This window comes from Natator depressus, chromosome 8 (genome assembly GCF_965152275.1).
Source record: "Natator depressus isolate rNatDep1 chromosome 8, rNatDep2.hap1, whole genome shotgun sequence".
Classification (NCBI taxonomy): domain Eukaryota; kingdom Metazoa; phylum Chordata; order Testudines; family Cheloniidae; genus Natator; species Natator depressus.
Window position 1 is genome coordinate 85,728,532 of NC_134241.1, and position 22,777 is coordinate 85,751,308.

Sequence of the window (22,777 nt, forward strand, 5' to 3'; positions counted from 1 at the left end):
CCCATTGTTTCATGTTCTCTGTGTATATAAAATCCCCCTACTGTATTTTCCACTGCATGCATCCAATAAAGTGAGCTGTAGCTCAAGAAAGCTTATGCTCAAATAAATTTGTTAGTCTCTAAGGTGCCACAAGTACTCCTTTTCTTTTTGAAAACTTTCAGTTATGTTTTCTTCCAGGTCATTGATAAAAATGTTAAAAAGAAAGTCAAGAATTGATCCCTGCAAGACCCCACTAAAAATACTCCCACTCAAATGATTCCCCATTTATAGTTACATTTTAAGATCTAGCAGACAGTTTTTAATTCATTTAATGTGGGCCATATTAAATTGGTTAGTCTCTAAGGTGCCACAAGTACTCCTTTTCTTTTTGTGAATACAGACTAACACGGCTGTTACTCTGAAACCTGTCATTAATTTTATATCATTCTAGGATTCGGGTTCTGTTTTTCTTAATCAAAATGTCACGTGGTACCAAGTCAAATGCTTTACAGAAATCTAAATATATTCCATGAATACTATTACCTTTGTCAACCAATTTTAATCTCATCTAAAGAAAAAAGTTAGTTTTTCAGGATCTATTGTCCATAAGCACTTGTTGATGAGAATTAATTATCTTACCTTCCTTTAATTCTTTATTAATTGAGTCCCATATCAGCTGCTCCATTATCTTTTCCAAGATCAATAGACTGACAAGCCTATAATTAGCCAGGTCATCCTGTTTATCCTTTTTAAGTATTGGGACAACATTAGCTTTCTTCCAGTCTTTTGGAACTTTCCCTGTGTTCCAAGACTTGACAAAACAAAACAAAACAAAACAAACATTAATGATCCAGCAAGCTCCTCCAGCAGCTTTTTTAAAATTCTTGGATGCACTTTATCTGGACCTGCTGGTAGCAGCTGTTTAAACATCCTCCTGAGATACTAGTGGAACAGAAAAGGTAAGTCATGTCCTCCATCACCACCTCCATCTGATTTTATGGTGCCCTGAATGTTCCAGACCAACTTGGTGCCCTACCCCCATATGCACTTCCCTCTGGCCATCTATGCCTTAGTCATCTCTGCTGAGAAAGTTTACCAAGAGCATCTGACTGTAGCAGAGATCACAAATGCTTGCTTTGAGCCAGCCAACCAGATGGCAAATTGTGACCCTCACCACAGCAAATACATGGCCTGCAGCCTGTTGTACCGTGGTGATACAGGTCCCAAAGATGTCAGTACTGCTATTGCCACCATATATGCCACCATCAAGACCAAGCATAGCATCCAGTTTGTGGACTGGTGCCTAACAGGCTTCAAGGTTGGAATCAACTGTTAGTGACCTGCCCAAGGTGCAGCAGGCTCTGTGTATGCTGAACACCACAGCTGTTGTGGAGGCCTAGGCTCATCTGAGCCACAAGTTTGACCAGAGGTATTCCAAGTATGCCTTTTTTCCACTGGTAATTAGGGGAGCGTATGGAAGGAGGAGAGTTCTTTTAGTAAGTAATATAGCTAGGTATGTTTTAGATTATGATTTCTTTAAATGGCTGAGAAAAGAACTGTGCTGAATAGAATGACTATTCCTGTCTGTGTGTCTTTTTTGTAATTTAAGGTTTTGCCTAGAGGGATTCTCTATGTTTTGAATCTAATTACCCTGTAAGGTATCTACCATCCTGATTTTACAGAGGTGATTCCTTTACTTCTATTAGAAGTCTTGTAAGAAAACTGAATGCTTTTTCATTGTTCTAAGATCCAAGGGTTTGGGTCTGTGGTTACCTATGCAAATTGGTGAGGATTTTTACCAAACCTTTCCTAGGAAGTGGGGTGCAAGGGTTGGGAGGATTTTGGGGGGAAAGACGTGTCCAAACCACGTTTTCCCAGTAATCCCAGTTAAAGTTTGGTGGTGGCAGTGGAAATTCCAAGGGCAAAGGGTAAAATTAATTTGTACCTTGGGGAAGTTTTAACCTAAGCTGGTAAAAGTAAGCTTAGGACGTTTTCATGCAGGTCCCCACATCTATACCCTAGAGTTCAGAGTGGGGAAGGAACCTTGACAAGGCACTTAGCTACTTCTTATGATTGTCTGAATGAAGGATGGCTATCACACCCACCAGCAACCAGGTTTCACCTAACCTCTATTATAACAATACGTGCTCTTTGATTTATGGTGCTCAAGAGACAAGATGCTGCATGAGGCACCAGCCATAATTTCCTTAAGATCTTCTTCCTAAGCCAAGCTAGAGTGAAAGTGTTGCTTAGATCTCTAAGGACAGAGTTAAAAAACTAGATGAACCTAGATTAAATGATCTCAGGGTAAAACTAATTTAGATGCTTTCTCAACTTGAGCCTTTTTAGTCCACTACATAGAGTTTACTGGATGCCTTGCAATATAATAAAATAAAAGGGCTTCCACGTGTTGGTGAATTAAATGGCCAGTTGCAAAACCTATTTCCTAGGAACTGAGATTTATTTATTACATTGTGACCTTATTCAGAAGGCCAAATTGTTACTTAATTTTAAGCCATTCTTAAAGCAAAAAAAAATCTGATGCCCATTTTCGGGAAGATAGTAAAAGATCAGTGCACCTAAATATTTCATGGCTGTGGAGAATTATTGTTTCATTATCTGTTTCAGAGACTCCTTATAGTAATTTCCATCTCCTTTATTAACAGAATCAATAAAAACGGTTCTGTGTAGGTAGAAAAATCGCCTGGGTCCCACTTACATGAATGTAGACAGTTAATGACTACCAGTTCTTATTTTGCCCTTTATAGCCCCTTACATTTCATGACTGGATTATCTAGATTAGGTATATCCTTACCTGGGTAGCTCATGTGAACAATACCTTTTAGAAAATAATGGAACAGATGGCACTGTTCCCAATAAGAGTGGCACTACCCTTTATGAAGAACAGATGTGTAACTGAACAAACACCACACTTAAATTGCATAGTGACTGACACCAGAAGGATTTGAAAAGCTATTTCAAAGCTCTTGAAGGAGGATACATTAGCCACACTACTCACCAGTCTTTTGTGCTTCAAAATCGTGCCATGGTCTTTTGTTTTGACTACATTTTTGAAATATGGCACAAGTTAAAATTAAACCTTGGTAATAAATGGTACTATTCATTCTTTTGAGACTCTGGAGAAGTTGTCATTAATTTAATTGGGCCAAATGGGCAAGTAAATGGGAATTTTGCTTGAAGAAAGAAAGTTAGCTAAGGATTTCAAGATTCAACCCATATCATAGAAATGTAGGTCTGGAAGGAGCTTCAAGAGGTCATCTAGTCCACCCCCCTCGTGTTGAGGCAGGACCAACTATACCTAGGCCATCTGTGATAGGGGTTTGTCTAACCTGTTTTTAAAAACCCTCAATGATGAGGATTCATCAACCTCCCTTGGAAGCCTATTCCAGGGCTTAACTATCCTTAGAGTAGATATTAAGAAAAATTTCTAACTTGAAATCTCCTTTGCAGCAGACTAAGCCCATTACTTCTTGTCCTACCTTCAATGAACGCAGAGAAAAAAATAGTCACCATCCTCTTTATAACAGCCCTTCATACATTTGAGGCTGTATGTCCATCCTCAATCATTTCTTCTCTAGACTAAACATGGCCAGTTCTTTCAACTTTTCCTCACAGGTCATGTTTTCTAAATGTCTTTTTGTTGTTACTTTCCTCTGGACTCTCTTCAGTTTTGTCCACATCTTTCTTAAAGTATAGTGCCCATTTCTGGACACCATACTCTAGCTGACAGACCCATCTGAGTGTATTGTGTGGCCAGGTATCTGGATAGAGTTGGTCATGCATGGTGTTATGTCTTGTGGTTTCTAGAAAAGCAACTTTTAAAAAAAATAATAATGTGGCCACATTCTGGTTTCAGAATACATCTGCATCACTAACACTAAACTGAGAGGGAGCTACAAAGGCATATCGGAAGACAAACTACTGGTGTGTCTTATCCCCATGAGCTTTACTGTACCTTTCTCTGAACCATCTGGTTCTGGACACTGTCTGAAATAGGATAAACTAGAAGAATCAAATCTGACTGTATAACCAATTTCTAAGACTAACTTTTTAATTTAGTCACCAACCAACCAGAATTCAACTACTTTGGGGGCTTTACTTCAGCTTGATTCATTAGCACAATTAGATTTGCTGTTACGGAATTCATGAGGGTCTCTGATTCTATTCTGCTTTGGGAACCAAAATAAAAGTAGGATCAAATCATGCAATTACAATCAAAATCTATAGAGAATAGATGCCTGCTTTATTTGATGCAGGAGAAGCTGAAAGTGGTACAACAGCAAGATAGTCAGGGACGAGACCAACTAGGACCAGCTGCTGGCCTGCTCCCTAACTGTGCTGCTAGGCAACCAGTAAGCCCAGCTGCACGGTCTCTCAGGCTGGTCCCAGCTCCTGATCTGCTGCTGGTTTAGCATTCCTGCCTATCAGCCTAGTTTCCACAGCAGTTCAGAGGTTGCTCAACGGATACCATGCCTGCAGCTGTGCTTGCCCTTGCTCCTGCTCATTTCAGCCCCCACTCTCCTCTGGTTTCAGACTTCTGGCTGTGATCCCCACCCCACCCCACCCCACCCCGGTTTGCCTCTGGCTTAAAACTCTGGTTGACCCTCTGATTCTGGCATTCCACTTCTGTTTCTCCAGTACTAATCCCCTGGTCTGCCTGTGGCTTACAACTACAGTTTACTCCCCGCACCCTAGCACTTGGTTTTTGCCCCCTCCAGTACTGGTCCTAGGCTCATTTCCTGGATTCTGCCCACCCTGGACCCAGTTCTAACTGGCAGGCTGAACTCTTGCCACCTGGGCCATGGGCAGTCAGGCCTAGTGGTGAAGGCAACAAAGATTTAGAACTACTACTTATGAACTCTTTCAGATGCTGGATAGTGAACAGGGCAATGATACTGAAATGCAGTGAGTTTTCCAAGTTATGTAATATGCTCTAATGCACCTGCTCTCATTTCTGACCCATCTCAAAATCTCCCAATTTTCTTACAAGGAATTCATGGGAAAGATGGTGGTCCCTGACTTATCATGAATGGTTGAAAAACACCACATATGCTTTCTACCAGAGAGGTAATTTAGTGGGTAGGTGAGGGAGGGGGAGAACCAAAGATGTTGTACTATATTTTTAACTTCCTATCTGCTTGAATTTCCAGATATTGCAGTTCTAACCACAATTAAAATACACAGGGGTGAACAGTTGAGAAGAAAACATGTCAAATGGGGCTTCAAGCTAGCTAGACCTCAGTGTTTAAGTCTTTGGGAAAGATTTCATTCTCGGAATTAAAACTATTTCAATAGAATTCTATGAAAATACCAGCAATTAGAACCTAGGGTAGTTAAGACAGTACAGAGCCTACTGTACCTAGGGTTGTCAACTGTCTAAGCACACAAACCCAAATACCCTTGCCCCACCCCTGGGCTGAGGCCCCGCTCCTTCATCGAGGCCTGTCCCACTCACTCCATCCCCCCTCCCTCCGTCGCTCACTCTCCCCCACCCTCACTCACTTTCCCCAGGCTGGGGCAAGGGGTTGGGGTGCAGGCTCTGGACTGGGGCCCGAGGGGTTCAGAGTGTGGGGGGGGGGCCTCTGGGCTGAGGCAGGGGTTTGGGGTGCAAGAGGGGCTGAGGGCTCTGGCACAGCGAGGCTAAGGCAGGCTCCTTGTCTGCCCTGGCCCAGCGCCACTCCCAGAAGTGGCTGGCATGTCCCTGCAGCCCTGGGGAGGCAGGGGTCTCTGCGTGCTGCCCGCACCCCAAGCATCAACTCCGCAGCTCCCATTGCCCAGGAACTGCGGCCAGTGGAAGCTCCGGGGGCAGAGCCTACCTTGCTGCACCACCGACTGGGAGCTGCCCCAGGTAAGCAGGGCCAGGGGGCTCCAAGCGTTGCTCCCTCCGTGCGCCACGCCCAGAAGCAGCCAGCACATCCCTACAGCCCCTGAGGGGGGGCGGGCAGGGAGCTCCAGGCACCGCCCCCACAGTTCTGATTGGCTGCACTTCCTGGACAATGGGAGTTGTGGAGTCAGCACTCGTGGCATGGGCAGACCCGTGTCCCCCCGTGCCCCCCAAGGGCCACTTCTGGAAGCAGTGCAGAGCCAGGGCAGGCAAGGAGCCTGCCTTATCCCCGCCAGACTTTTAGTAGCTTAAAATCTCCCGGTTTGGCTTCAGTAGCCTCCGGGAGATAGAGCCTGATTCTGGGAGACTCCCAGCAAAACCGGGAGGGTTGGCAACCCTAATTGTACCAAGTGCTAACAAACAGATTGAATTCCCTAATCTTAAGTATTTGGGGAAGGACGAGGGCTGTTTAAGGGGAACATCGGAGTAGTCCAAACAGGAAGTTTCCCCATGCCTAACACTTCTGTCATATTAATCACCTTGCAACCATTAATGGAAGTAAAATGTATGTCTACTCCTGCCAGCTTTAATGTTACCCTTGTGAAACATGTACGGTCTTTCAAAATAATTTTGAAGTCCTCAAGTAGTAGTTTTGTTAATAAATGTGTCACAGGCAAAACAGAACAGTCATCCTCTTACAAGACACATACAGAAATAGAAACACTACAGAAAATATAACTTGATAAAGAACTTTTCTAGTCCAAGGTAAAATTAGAAGAGAACCATACCACACTCTGATCTGTTTCACATTATAGGATTCAGTTCCACAATTTAGATAGAATTCTGTTTCTCAGAGACATACTATACTAGCGATTATATATAATCCCATACTGATTTCTTTGTTCTGAATTAAATGCATTTATAGAAACTTTGTGTTTAAACCTAGGACATATCTGAGGTTTTTGTTCCAGTTATTTCATTCAGCAGCCCTCTTTCTTGATTATTTATCTCATTTTAAGCCAGCAGCATTCTACATACTTCAAAGCTGTTCTTTGATGGCTGCTGAAAAATGGTTCACAAGATAATTTTATATTTGTGTTTGACAGAGAAAAAAATTACATGACAAAAAGCAACTCAGTAAATCAGTGAGAATAAGCCAAAAGGAAAACGAAAATACCTCCCTACAAGTATGAACTTAATTACTACTAGAAAGAAGTAGCAGAAAATGTTTCCACAGATGTTATTTTGAATGCAGATTTCAATTTGACCACATCTGCGACCCTTTCATGTTTACATGCTGCGAACATTCCTTTGCTTGAGTTTTCCTGCTGTGAAAACTCATGAAAAGCTTGTTTTAAATCCAAGTGCTTGAATAGTTGCTGAACACCTTTTTTTAAATTGTATATTCAGTTGTAATATTCAAAAGTACACGTTTCACATTGTGCTTGTTAATGACCTACACAACTCATCTAATCCAGGTACAGAAATGTAACATGATTTGTGTACAATCCCTGATAAAGACTGGAGTTACGGTTGAGTACATAGCAATAACAAAGGATAAAAATATTACAGGGGTGTTGTAGTTATCCCCAACACCCATTACAAACTCAGGAAATTCAGCATTAATGGTTAAGCTTAAAAGTTGGGCAGCCGATTAATTGCAGTTAACTTTCGCACTTTTAAACAATAGAATACCAATTGAAATTTATTAAATATTTTCAGATGTTTTTCTACATTTTCAAATATATTGATTTCTATTACAACACAGACTACAAAGTGCACAGTGCTCACTTTATATTATTTTTATTACAAATATTTGCACTGTAAAAATGATATAGTATTTTTCAATTCACCCCATACAAGTACTGTAGTGCAATCTCTTTATCATGAAAGTTAAACTTAGAAGTGTAGACTTTTTTCTGTTACATAACTTCTCTCAAAAACAAAACATTGTAAAACTTTAGTGCCTACAAGTCCACTCAGTCCTACTTCTTGTTCAGCCAATTGCTAAGACAAACAAGTTTGTTTACATTTACAGGAGATGCTGCTGCCTGCTTATTTACAGTGTCACCTGAAAGTGAAAACAGGCCTTTGCATGGCACTTTTGTAGCCAGCATTGCAAGATATTTATGTGCCAGATATGCTAAACATTCGTATGCCCCTTCATGCTTCGGCCACCATTCCAAAGGACATGCTTCCATGCTGATGATGCTCATTAAAAAAATAATGTGTTAATTAAATTTGTGACTGAACTCCTCGGGGGAGCCGAAGACATACAGTTCTCCATTTTACCTGCATTCTGCCATATATTTCATCTTATAGTGTCTTGGATGATGACCCAGCACATGTTCGTTTTAAGAACACTTTCACAGCAGATTTGACAAAATGCAAAGAAGATACCTATATGAGATTTCTAAAAATAGCTACAGTACTCAACCCAAGGTTTAAGAATCTGAAGAGGCTTCCAAAATCTGAGAGGAATGAGGTGTGGAGCATGCTTTCAAATGTCTTAAAAGAGCAACACTCCAATGCAGAAACTACAGAACCCGAACCACCAAAAAATAAAATCAACCTTCTGCTGGTGGCATCTGACTCAGATGATGAAAATGAACATGCATCGGTCCACTCTGCTTTGGATTGTTATTGAGCAGAACCCATCATCAGTACGGACACATGTCCTATGGAGTGGTGGTTGAAGATGAAGGGGCATATGAATCTTTAGTGCATCTGGCATCTAAATATCTTGCGACGCCAGTTACAACAGTGCCATGCGAACGCCTGTTCTCGCTTTCAGGTGACATTGTAAACAAGACGTAGGCAGTATTATCTCCTGCAAATTGTAACCAAACTTGTTTGTTTGAGCAATTGGCTGAAGTAGGACTGAGTGGACTTGAAGGTTCTAAAGTTTTACATTGTTTTATTTTTCAATGCAGTTTTTTACATAAATTCTACATTTGTAAGTTCAACTTTCATGACAAAGAGATTGCACTACAGTACTTGTATTAAGTGAATTGAAAAATACTATTTCTATTGAAAAATACTATCTTTTGTTATTTACAGAGAAAGTATTTGTAATAAAAATTAATAAAGTGAGAACTGTACACTTTGTATTCTGTGTTATAATTTAAATATATTTGAAAATGTAGAAAACATCCAAAAATATTTAAATAAATGGTATTCTATTGTTGTTTAATCACACGATTAATTTTTTTAATCGCTTGACAAGCCTACTTAAAAGAAATCCAAACAAGTTAAGATATGGAAATGCACAGTTAAGGGCTAAATAGTCTGACAACAGTATGGTGTGTGTCCTTTGCCAGTTGGCATAAAGAGGCAGTTACTGAACAATCTACTCATGCTACGTTCCCCCTAATGAAGCAGAGACACTTGTAAAAACTTACAGTGAAAACAGTTTCCAGTGTGCAGAGTCACCTGTCCAACAACTGTGTTGACAGCAAAGAGTGAAATTTCGGTGCAAAGTGCGGAGCACTTTCTGAGGGTGTCTAACACCTCACTGGATTGGCCACTTAATGAGCAGAGTTTCTGTTGCTCCCATTGACATGGATGGTAAAATTCCCAGTCTGAGTAGCTGGTATGAAACTGGAACTTAAATCACATGGGCCAATCCTGAAATATTTACTCATCAGATTCTCCATTGACTTTAGTAATAAATGAAGTCTAGGATTTTTAAAGGAATCCAAGGAAATTAAGGTTCCCAATTCCCTTGGGAGTTGGGCACGGAACTTTATTAGGCAACTCTGAAAATCCTAGCCCAAGTTATTTGTTTCAGGGTCTCTTTCGTAGAGATTGCACAACACATACAGGTCACTTATTCAAGGCATGCGGGTGTGAGGGAGAGGGTGGAGTGTTTCCGCACGATTTCTTCCACATTTGAGGTCAAATGCTGCATGCCTTACTCATATAGTTACTTACTGAAGTTAATGGGACTACTTGTTTTCTAGATTTGCAAAATGCCTCATTCTCCAGAATAAAGCATCTCTTGGGACAGAACTGACTTGCATTTTGCTGGTACTGTCCCGGATTTCAAGAAATACTGATAATCCCCCAATGACTTAATCCATTGCAGGCCAGCTGGAACTGATGATTAAACTCAAACTAAGGAATGATAATATCTACATAGCTCCCTAATTCTCCATAGAAGAGAGAATAAAGGAGGGTAAATATACATGAATCTAAATTAATAAGAGCTGGACCTCTCCTGCAATCCTTTTTCACATGCAAAATCTTTTCTTGTATGTCTGTTTCTTTTTGAGTTTAGACATATACAAATAGCAGAGTATGTATAAGGCCTCTATTACCATAGTATCTGAGCACTTCACAATCTTAAACATATTTATTTATTGTCACAACTCCACTGTAAGGTAGTGAAACACTTTTATCTGCATCTTACAGATTGGGAACTGAGGCCCAGAGAAGCTAACTGGCTTGTCTTAGGTCACACACAAAGTCTCTAGCAGAGCAGGGACTTGAACCCAGGTCACCCAAGTAGTAGAGTAGTGCCCTAACCATTGTACCTCCCTTCCTTGACAAGTTAGTAATATTCAGATCCCTATGTGAAGTGACATCTTTACTTCATCCTATCCTCACAAATAAAAGATAAATTTATTTTGGACATTAACTGAAGAGAGACAATAATAGATGTTGAGAATCAGTCTAGCAGGGTGAGTCTTGACACTCTATGCAAAACCACCATCTGCAAAGATGTATGTGAACATGTGCAATTCCCTAGCATTGTGTGCTTTATATGTTTTTGAGTTCTGTTCAGAATTAATAGTATTTTGAAATACAGCTGTAAAAACAGCTTTATGTAATACGGAGGAAGGCAGCTACCTTCTCCAGCTAACTGTACCTTCCCCCCTTGTAATTTTATTGAATTGAATATTAGCCATTTCCATAGAATGTATTTCCCTCTGAACACTGCAGTAGTCTTTTATCACTTGGAATTTATCTGAAGTATAATATCTGAAAGAGCATTTTAGCAGAACATTCAGACAAACCATTACATTAATCATTGGTTCAGGTACAGGTGTACATTAGTTAAATCTAATCTGCAACTACAAACACTTATGTGCTAATTAATCATGGTTACTTGGTTATTGCATAGTGTCACTACAGGGCAGAGTTATGGGTGTTTGGGTGCACTTAACTGTGCATTTAGAGACAAACAATTTCTGCAAGTGCCCAGTGAACAGAACTGGATGCTGCAGAAAGACGTACCTGAGGTTCACTGATTGATATCTGCAAGGCAAGGTTAAGACAGGCAGAGTCTTGAGGAGTTGGCTAGTGAGGTGGATAGACTATGGTGCCCAGCAGCCGTCTCACAGAGTAAGCTCCAGCAAAACTCTCTCTCTCTCTCTCTCTCTAAGAGGTGGCTCAGGGTTCCCAGAGGAGAACCCCACAGTAACAGATAGTAAAGAAATGAGCTGCAGAAGGGCCATGATGCTGTGCTGCAGTGGGCTACTCTAACCTGTTCAGTTTTTTTTCCCCCACCAGACCACGTTCTCTCTTCCTCTATCACTAGGTAACTTCATACATTTCATGGGGTTTTACAGAGTTTATATTTTAGGCGACTGTATTAAGATCTATAAACAGGAGAACAAACAAACTGCCTTTTTTAATATAAAGCAGACCATAAATTGGAATATTGTCCTAGATTCACATGGCCATTTCTACCAAGCAACTGCAGTCCTTGACTCTGTTTTCTCTGTAAAGTATCTTAAACTAATTATTACATGGTTCTGGGAAATTGGCAGAGTCCCCTGCTACCCATCAACTGGCATGACACTCCTTTGTACATTGAGGGAGCAGAAGGATTTATAGTATGAAACACTTGCCTTGCCAGAACAGCTCCAATAACGTAACAAAGTTCACGCAGTACTCAATCACTTAGAGCTCAGTCATGAGCCTGGCTGCCACACCTTTGTAGGAGAGCAAGGGGCTTTAGGGGGAACTACCCACATCAGACCCAGTATGAGTGGGAGAACAGCTGTCTCTGGGCTGAAACTCCCCTTCCCATGCCGGTGGGCAGCAATGGAGAATAAGAAGAACTTTCTATGGTAATTAAGTGCCTAAATACCTTTGAGGATCTGGGCCTTTGTGCTTTGGAGTCCAGAGCCCAGCCAGTGCAGCTGACCTGGCACAAAAGGAAGAAATAAGCTTGGGGGCTGGTGCAGCTTACTTCTCCTGTGGAGCAATAGGGAAGCTAGGAGCAAACTGAAACTGGAGTTACAACTCTGTCCTTGCGCTGCCCCTGACTTGCAGAGTGCCCAGAGGGAATTCCTGACCACTTTCAATAGCACTGATGATGATTAGATATTCTGAGATCTCTTTAAGTCACCTGCTTCTAACTACCCAATTAGCCCATAATGACCACAGCAATGTTTTGAAGAGAGCCAAAAACCAGAATGACTAAGACTAATGTAATTGTAATAAAAGAGAATCTATGGCATTAGTTACTGGCTCTGCATAGTGTATTTTTTAGTTTTGATTTTCTAAAAAGAACTAAAGTCAAATCTGTTGGTAAAATGCACTTGTTCTTCATGTCTAAAAAGGAATACATGTACAAGCACCAATCCTGGAGGGATAAAAAATACTTACTTCCTGAGAGGGATAAAAATCCAAAAAGAGAGAGAGACTAATTGTTACAACACCCAAGTAGCTATAGTTCACAGCTTTCAGTCAAGGGTATCGGTAAATGATCCCAATAAACTGTCATACATTTTTTTCAACTGAAATCATTAAGACACTTTTCCTAAATTCTGTTTCCTCCCCTCCATCATTTGAGCATTTGTTACAGTGTGCTTGACTGTGAACTAGCATCCACTCTAAGTTGTATGTGCAATTAGGACATATATAGCTCCTGGGCAAGGTGAATGTAAGAGTTTAGCACATAAGAAATTAGGGTTGCCAACCATCCAGGATTGTCCTGGAGTCTCCAGGAATTAAAGATTATGTCATGTGATGAAACCTCCAGGAATACGTCCAACCAAAACTGGCGACCCTGTAAGAAATTAAAAGAGCAAGAGCCAGTTTTTCTCTGTCATTGGAAATCACCTAGCACATTTTGGACAGTACAAAAATAAGTACAGCACATGCAAATGAATTATTTTAAACTTTTACCACATTACAAGCAGGCATCCAGTATTTATATTTTGACTAGATGCATTCTAAACGTCTACCCTTATGATAAGTAAGGAATATTTTCAAGTGTAGTTAATTCTACAATAGAATGAAAATATTGCGGTGTTAAATGTTGTACAATTTCCTTCTTACAAAACCACCCAAAATTAAACTCAATGAAAACCCCAAAAGGGTGTTTAAGAAAGTCATATGAACACCTTTGCAAGCAGCAATCATGTCTACGGTTATGGAAGAGAATGGCATAGATCCTAATACGCCATTTGGCACCAAAAGTGAATTTCTGCTTACCCACTTAGTAACAAATTAATGCATCAGGAGAGAGATCTAGATGAAAATTTAATCATTCTGGTGTTTAATCATTTGAAAAAAATCTATTTTAATAGATTATCTAGATTACTCCCCCTCCAAATTAGCACTGTTACCCTATTCTCTACATGTTGTTAATAATCTCCACCTTTACATTGTTATTGCAGATGGATTATTATATTTTTTTTAATCCCTCACAGGTCATTGTAGCAAGGTAATCACATTTTTCTCTGTTCTCTAAGGCCCCAATACTGCAATCTGATTGATAACCTAGCTCCTGCAGCCTAATGAAATCCTATTACAGTTTATGGGGCTCCAAATGGGCATAAGGTCCTGTGCTAATGGATCAGATTGCATAATCACAGTTTAATGTATCAACTTCTCTTTATATAATGAAATGCCAGAAAGAGGTGTTGTATTCAATGTCGTTGTGGTTATGTTGGTCCCAGGATATTAGAGAGACAAGATGGGTGAGGTAATATCCTTTTATTAGTCCATCTTCTGTTGGTGAGAGAGACACAAGAGCTCTGTATTAGCTCAAAAGCTTGTCTCTCACAAGCAGAAAGTGGTCCAATAAAATATTACCTCACCCACCTTGTATCTCTTGTTCTACATGGGATACAGCGTATGTGTACACTACAATTAGACACCCACGGCTGGGCCATGACTGGGGCTTGTGGGGTTCAGGGACCATTTAATCGCGGGGTCCTAGACCCCCAGCCCAAACACCTACCCGCAACTAAACAGTCCCTTAGCCCAAGCTCTGTGAGCCCCAGTCAGCTGGGCCAGCTGTGGGTTAATTGCAGATTAGACATACTAAATGTATATTTGTCACCTCAAATTAGAGCCTCTGTATCTAGCTAACAAACGATGAAAAGCAGTTGGGAAGGGGAAAGGTCCAACGGCCCCAATGCTGCTGCTGCTGCTGTCAGGGAGAAATAGGAGAACAAGCAAGTAGCAGTTCTCTAGTCAATGAAAAAGCAGAGAGGGGGCAGACAAACAGGCTGCCTACATTGCAGCTGGGAGCAAGCTTCCCAGCCCAGATAGACAGACATGCTAGCTCAACTCAAGCTAGCAAGCTAAAAATAAGAGCAATTATTTGGTGTGACTGTGGTAAGGGAAAATTGAATGTACAGTCTGCTACATGGTTAAGAAATCTGACACATCTTCCCCTCTCCCTGAATCAAGGAGGAGTTAGTATATACATCAGAGAGAATATGTATGATAGGAAAAGATAAGATATTCTAGCCCTGTGTATCTCTTGCTTTGTTTCTCTTCCTGAAGTGGTCCCCACCCTTCCAAACAATGCGACTTAAGTGACCCATCACAGCTTGAAGAACAAATTCAGAATATCCAAAGAAGTACTTCCTACAAGCAAGTTTGCAAAAACCATATAGACCCAAGTATGTTTTTAGAAGCCACTGATAAAGTGTCAGACTGTGACCAGATGTTCTGCATCTGCAGGAGGCCAATCCTGGGGAGGGTATGAGAAGCCAGACACGTGCCTTATACTCTGACCGAGCAACTGCAGAACTGCTTTCTCCATGTACCCCTGGGCACAAGATAGCCAAAAGGTGACTGGAAAGGTCAGAGAGAAGGCAATGCACAAGGTGGAGGTTATTGCACCCCCTAAAGGGGTGTGGATATTGACCCATTCCCTCTGCATGCCAGGAGCCTTTGGGAGGTATTAGAAGTCTCCTTGTGGCAAGGTTGAGCCCACAAATCTGAATTTAAAAAAAAAAATCTCAGAGATATCCTATGGAATTCCACATAGCATTTAAAAATCCTCAGATCTCCACCCTTGAAATTCAATCCCCCCCCTCCTGGAGATGGCACGTATATCATGGCACTTTAATAGTCTGGAAATTGGAAATGTGTTTTATTCTTGCATTCTGATTACTTTTTGCAATAGTACCACAAACAAGCTTTTCCCCAAAGTCCCCTGGGGTGTCCTCGTTTCCTTGGAGCCTAGACTTCAGATATTAAAGCTCATCATCTTTAACAAGATTACCAGCATTATGGAATACATGCAGCTGGACTGGATATCTACACAGAAATAACTAAACTTCTCAAAGGCCTTTCTCAGCATGTACTAGGAAATGTATAAACCTGAGAGAGATTCCATGGTTGTTTCAACAAATGTTCCAGAGCATGGGGTCTTTCAATTATGTCATACTCAAAGATACAGGCAGGCAAATGATTCTAAAAAAAATCTTGGTCATTTACTTGAAATAGACTAATTTATTTAGGGAATATTTTTCTAACCAGTCTTACCCACAGATATATGCACTTCTCTGTTTAATATATCCATACTATGGCCCTGCACAAAATCAGGGCCTATGGGACTCTACATGGGCTGATTTCATTTCAGGATTAAGGTCTAACAACGTTCATGTTCGTAAACAGCTCTTATTCTATTCAACCCCATGCTCTGGGTGTCCCTAAGCCTCTGACTGCAAGATGCTTGGACTGGACAACAGGAGATGGATCACTAGACATTGCCCTGTTCTATTCATTCCCTTTGAAGCATCTGACATTGGCTACTACCAGAAGACGAGATACTGGGCTAGATGGATCATTGGCCAGACCATTCTTATGTTCTTATTAGACAGTGAAAATAAACCTGTTATTTTTCCATCAAAAAAGAGGAAGCATGTACTTTCAGGCTGCATGCCTTACTTATGATTGTTGATATATTTAATGAACAGAAAAAATATAAAGTCTCCATGAGGAGCACACTGTGTCAGCCATCTTGAATTGACACACACGGAGAACTGCTACAGGCAGGGCAGGGGGCCCACTTTACTCATAGGCCTTATCTGCACTAGGATTTGGAAGGTGTTAGCTAATACATGTGTAAGCAGAGTCAGAATGAGCTCTACCCTGACGTCTGGTGGTGAGCTGTGGAAAAGGACTTCGGGGGCTGATCTCGTTTGCATGGGCACACCCACCCTGCCTAGCATGATGGACTGCTTGCCCAAATGGTCACTTTGGCTGCTGTGGGATCCCCAGTCTCTTTGTTGTTGGGGCAGGAGTAATAAAGCGCTGTTATCCTGGTTATGTGAATCAAGGACAGTAGAACTGTACTTGGCATTATATGACAGAGGGAACTCGCCCTCAACTAAGTAGCACTCGCTAGGCAAGGGTCATGGGTTCCAAAACCCAGTGAATTGAGAGAGGCTGAGAACAGGTATGTACATCTGGCAGTTTGGGCCCTTCTCCTGTGACTGTATAACAACAGAGTTAATTTGGGTTCCATTAGGAGTCTTGTTACATACTGCAGAGCTGAAATCACTGATACCTAGTTCTAAGCATTAGGCCTACTTTGGGCTAGTGGTGCACCAGCACTGAGGCTCCCCTACTACCAGCTAAAAATCACTGAGAGCTGAAATCACTAAGAGCTGTGTTAAGGGGGCGGGGCAAAGACAAGTTGGTGAGCAGACAGCAGGATAGCTAGCAGAATGGAGCGGATAGCAGGGCAGCTGGTAAAGAGGCTGGCGGTGAAGACTGCAGCAGAACCCCATGGAGAGGTGTAGCACTCAGCCATCAACCTCAGCAGCAGAGCATGTAAGATGTCCCCCGTGCCTCCCTCCACTTCCACCCACGCTGGGAGGTAAACTCTGCAGATGAACTTCTGGGGTGGGGCTGCACTACCCAAGGAGAGAAACTGGAGTGACTATTGGGTTGCTGGACTTAAGATCCTGAGGGGAAAAAGGACACTGCCAAACTTACCTGGGGGTGGCTCTTTTGCTCATGGTTGGTGTTATGAATCCTGTGTGTGGTGTTTCCCTAACATAATGCCACATTGTTTCCCTCCTTTATTAAAAGGCTTTTGCTACACTCAGACTCTGTGCTTGCGAGAGGGGAAGTATTGCCTCTTAGAGGCACCCAGGGGGGTGGTATGTAATTGTTCCAGGTCACTGGGTGGGGGCTCGAGCCAGTTTTGCATTGTGTTATTGAAATGGAACCCTTAGATACTGAACCCGTCCCTTGTTGCTGCCAACTCTGACAGGCAGAAGGGTTACACATGCTAGCAGTCTCATGTAGACAAGGCATTGTGCCTTAAACACATAATGTAGGATTGAGATATGGGGAGTCAAAGCTTGAATTTGACCAGTTTAATATATGCTACAGGCACACTGCTAACATCTTCTAAATTCTAATCTAGACAAGGCCATGAAGATTCAATACATAGATACATACATACACCACAGTACCCTAGGAAAAACAATTCAACTGTTACTAACCAGCTTTCAATTCACAGAACCAGTTATTCGATATACACTGATAAATGAGTGTTTGGGCACTACCTGGAAACAAAGGATTAAAAGTAAAGAGGAGTCTGAGTTGCAAAGTTTGGAGCTAGATCCAAATCTGAACATCCACAAACTCTCAAGTTGTTTGGACTCAGAGACCTCCCCAATTGGAATGATACACACAGGGCCAGATTAACTCAAGTGTGGGCCCAGGGCTATTAGATTTTGTGGGGCCCCTGTATACAAGTCTTTCCTGAGAGGGAGTTTGGTGCAGGAGGGGGCTAGGGCAGGGGTTTGGGATGCAGAAGAGAGTGCAGGGTCTGGGAGGGAGTTTGGTGCAGAGTGTTGGGGTACAGGAGAGGGTGAGGAATGTGGGCTCTGGGAGGGAGTTTGGGTGCAAGAGGGGATTCTGAGCTGGGGCAGAGCCTTGAGATACAGGAGGGGATGCGAGGTGCAGACTCTGGCCGGGACGTGCTTATCACAGGCGGCTCCCTGATGGCAGCGCAGCAGGGCTCAAGCAGGCTGCCTGCCTGCCAGCCATAGCCCCAAGCTGCTCCCAGAAGCGGCTGGCTGCTAGCACGTCAATGCACCCTTGAGGGGAGGGGAAAGAGTGTGTCTCCATGCACTGCCCACAAGCGCCACTAGGGACAGTGCTGGGGGCAGGGGCAGTATGCAGAGCTGGTCCCTGCCAGGGGACGCAGAGTTGTATCAGCAGCCAGCCACTTCCAGGAGCAGGGTGGGGCTCCGGCATGCAGCCAGCCAGCCTGAGCCCTGAGACTTTTAGTAGCCTGGAGTTGACGATCACTGCTTGGGATTTATTTTTGCGGGGGTGGCAGGTCCTTGGGCTGCAGCCCCTAAAGCCCCCGCCTTAATCCGGCCCTGGATACACACACATTCTTGGCTCATTTTTTCTAGTTATTGTGGGAAATTCAGTCAATCATTCTTTCCAAATGTATTTAAAAAAACAACCCTAACAGTACACTTTGGAAACGGTCCAAATTTGCTTACGCTAGCAGAAAGCACAGCATTAAGGCTGGCTGCTAGTCTGCATTTTTATACATACCAAGGCTCAGCTGTAACAATCCATCAGAAAAAATGACAACTTCTGGTTAATTTAACAGGGAGTTCTGTACAGATGAAAGGGAGGAACCAATGGAACTGCCTTAAACCAGACACGATACTGTAGACAAGAGTCATGTGAATGTACCAATACTTTATCCTGACCTGTGGTTTCAACACCTCTGCTGTTCTAATCGTGGGCAGAAGCTCAAGACACCATTGGTACTGAATTGTGTGGTGGGTTTATAATGTACCTAAATGGAGGACTAGTGTCCAGTCTTGCAAGGTCCCAAGCATCCTCAACACCCACTGAATTGAGTCCAGCTCATCGTAGAACTGAAGTGAAGTCAGTGGAAGTTTTGCCTGAGTGAGGACTAAAAGGTCTGGATCCTGCAAAAATGAGGAGTGCCTGCAACTCCTATTGAAATCACTGAGAGCTGGTAGGGATAAGTACCTCCATGGTTATGTCTACACTGAAGCTAGGAGCATGCCTCTCAATACACATAGACTCACACTAGTTTAGCTCAAGCTAGAATGCTAAGAACAGCAGTGTAGATGTTACCACGCTGGCAGCTCGGGGTAGCCACCCAAGGTCATACGTGGGGGGGTAGGGAAGGGGGGGTCGGATCTGAGCACAGGTAGCTAGACTGAGCCATTGGTGGTGCCACAACATCCACATTGCTATTTTTAGCAAACTTACTCAAGCTGGCCTAGCATGAGTCTGTCTACCTGGGCTGGGAGGCTCATTCACTCCGTGGCACAGTGCAGATATACCTAGGAGGGCTCCGAGTCTTGGCTGCACCCAGACAGACCCAGATTGCCTTAGAATATCAGCAGTCCATTGCCAAGCCTCTGTTGGTGCTTTGTAAAGTGCTGCATGTGTTTAGAGAGGTTTGTAAACTATCAGTAAATGTAGCTGGTGGAGACAAAAAACTACAATTTGAGGGGAAAGGACCCTTTGTGTTCTGCAGAGCAACCTGGAAAATCCTCCCCAAGCATGAGCTATGAAACTGAGAAATAACATTTTTCGTTATAATTGGCATTGCTGAACTTCTGATCTCATTGATGACAACCTGCCATACTGGACCTGTCACATGAGTTGGTAAAAACAGTTTCCTTTCTGCTGGATGAGTGATTTAACAGCAGAGAGAACAGCTGCCAGTGTGAATGTTCAGACACACAGTTTATAAGATGCGTGCGGTATTTATTTGCACTGCAAGGGCACATTTTTCGAGCTGATCTCTGTCTTTATATTCAGGCCTGCCGACAGGGGAGGGGAGGGGAAGGAGAAAGGGGGCAATTGCCCAGAGGCCCAGGCACTTTAAAAAGGCCTGGGAGCCCTGGGCCCTTTTAAATTGCCCAGGCAGGCCACAGGGCTCCTAGGCACGTGCGGGATGGTATCAGTGGCAGCGAAGGCAGACGGGCAGGCATGCGGAAGCCCTGGTTGCGTTAGCTCTCAAGGGTGGGGGTGCTGCTCAGGAAGAATCATAGAATATCAGGGTTGGAAGGGACCTCAGGAGGTCATCTAGTCCAACCCCCTGCTCAAAGCAGGACCAATCCCCAATCAAATCATCCCAGCCAGGGCTTTGTCAAGCCTGACCTTAAAAACTTCCAAGGAAGGAAATTCTACCACCTCCCTAGGTAACGCATTCCAGTGTTTCACCACCCTCCTAGTGAAAAAGTTTTTCCTAATATCCAGCCTAAACCTCCCCCACTGCAACTTGAGACCATTACTCCTTGTCCTGTCCTGGGTAGCTCTTTTTCATTAGTGCTATGCCATTTCTTTAGCCATTATACTTTACTGCTGGTTCCCTGTGTATAATGATTGTGCTATTAAATCAGTTGTCAGGAGCACCTGGAGGGTGAAACAAGCTGCTCTTGTGGTCTTATCAATTTAAACAAACAAGTCAGTCATCAGCCATCCCATCAGATTACATCAGCAGTTTTCAAGAGCTCTCACTCCCTGGCTGAAGCCTTGGATCTGGGGAGTCATTCTATTCTCTTGTAGACTTTGTTCAGACATAGCAGCCTGGCAGCCTCCATTCCCCCTACAACTAAGGTTGCTGATTGCAGTGATTAGGTCTTAAATACTTCCAGACCTATTCAATCTCCAGTCCTCTAGGTGTTTCTGCAGCTCAGGAGAGATCAAGATAGTCCAGCCCTCCCCACATGACCCAAGAGATAGAGAATCAGTGTGGGAAGATCTCCTAGGAGGACATATTCAGCAACACTTTGCAAATGCAGACTTTGAACTATCAAGTTATGCTAGCTAAAATATGGTTTTAGGGCTCTGGTATTAGACCAACTGCCTGGACAGGCTATGAATGTGGTTAAAGCTGTGATCTCTGAAGATCAAGGGGGAACATGCTTGCAAAGGTGCTCTGTCAACCCATCTCTACCATCTGCTGTGCTGGCGCCATTACTTCAGGATTAGACTAGATCACCAAGGTCAGGTCACAATCCAATGCCTCTGGACCCAGACGACCAAACTTCACCTAATATCCTGGAACTGAGAAGAGTCTATCGGGGCTGCCAGTCATCCCTGCCTTGCCTGAAGGGCGTCCGTTTCCAGCATCCAGTGGACAATATAACACTACTGCCTTGTGCTACAGCAGCCAGCAGGTTGAGATCTATCTGTGACCTCAGAGGGCTACCACATTTTGGTGCTGCTGTGTTAAATCACATTGCACCCACAGCTCTCCCTCCTCCAGAGACACAGAGAACAGCCCTGGCAGAAAGCTGCCCATCACGAGTGGTCCCTGGGAGGAGTCAGCAGCCAGCACTGTTCCCAAGGCAGAAAGCCAGCCACAGATACCAGGCCAGTTCCGCTCCAAGAGCTCAGGGTCTGCAATGTATTCACTGCGGCTTTCCTCTAATTATTTTCATTCTCAGGGTCCTGGCAATGGCCAGACAGGACAGAGCCAAAGTGCTGCTCTTTGCCCCAGCTTTATAGCCCCAGCTGCCTAATCTGCTGGATTTCTTGTCCCAAAGGTGAAGCTGGACTGTGCACCCAACCCCAGATCTCTGAGTCTGAGTCTGGCTCCTGGACAGTTGACCAGCCTGGGCTGAGGTTGCCTACCAGAAGTCTCTGAGGTGGGAGAGGTTTTCCATCAGATCCTCTATTCCCTTCATTCAGGACTATCTGCTTCACCCCGAGGTAATCTGGCCTCTTGCTCAAGGTAGGATTTCAGCCTTCTGCCATGTCCTCTCAATTACAGAGATAATATTCTGATTTCATGTGTTTCCTCCTGCTCCAGAACCACCTCAATCCCAGGACATAAATCTGACACTCCCCAAATTAATGGAGCCTCCCTCCCCCGAGCCATTGTCAGGAAATTCAAAGCGGCTGTTGCCCCAGACAGGATTACGCTCCTGGACCGTGAATGGCCTTTCCCACGACGTTTCCATTTTATGGGCCTGGAGCGCCTTTAAGACCATGACCTGGTCCCCTACTTTGAAGGAATGCCCCCTGGCATGTTTCTCATACCAGGCTTTTTGCTCTTTTTGAGCATCCTGTGGGTTTTCTTTAGCAAGAGCTAAAGAGGTTTGGAGGATGTTTTGTAGGTTGGTTACAAAGTCCAGAATGTTAGTTCCTGGAGAAGGTGTAAACCCCTCCCATTGCTGCTTCACCAACTGTAATGGCCCCTTAACCTCGCGGCCTTATACAAGTTCAAATGGTGAAAACCCTGAACTGGGATGTGGTACAACTCTGTAGGCAAAGAGCAACTGCTGCAACTCTAGGTCCCAATTATTGGAGTGCTCATTTATGAATTTATGTATCATGGCCTCCAAAGTCCCATTAAATTTCTCCACCAGGTCATTTGTTTGATGATGGTAAGGGGTGGCAACCAAGTGATTCACCCCATGAGCTTCCCAAAGGCTTTCCATAGTTCCTGCCAGGAAATTAGTTCCTGCATCTGTGAGGATGTTGGAGGGCCAACCTACCCTGGCAAAAATGTCTTAGTGCCTGGCACACACTTTTAGCCCTGGTGTTGCTTAGAGCTACCGCTTCCAGCCATTGGGTGGCAAAATCCATGAAAGTCAGGACTGCTTTCCTCTGGGTGTCTTTTTCAGAAAAGGACCCAGAATATCCACAGCTACTTGCTGAAATGGAACCTCAATGATGGGGAGTGGCTGGAGAGGGGCTTTGACCTGGTCTTGGGGTTTTCCC

At 43.3% G+C, this 22,777-nt stretch overlaps 1 pseudogene; it reads left to right on the forward strand.

The window, feature by feature from the left end:
- Positions 1–945: 945 nt before the first annotated feature.
- LOC141993020 (tubulin alpha chain-like) lies at positions 946–1,476 on the forward strand (annotated as a pseudogene).
- The last annotated feature ends 21,301 nt before the right edge of the window (positions 1,477–22,777 follow it).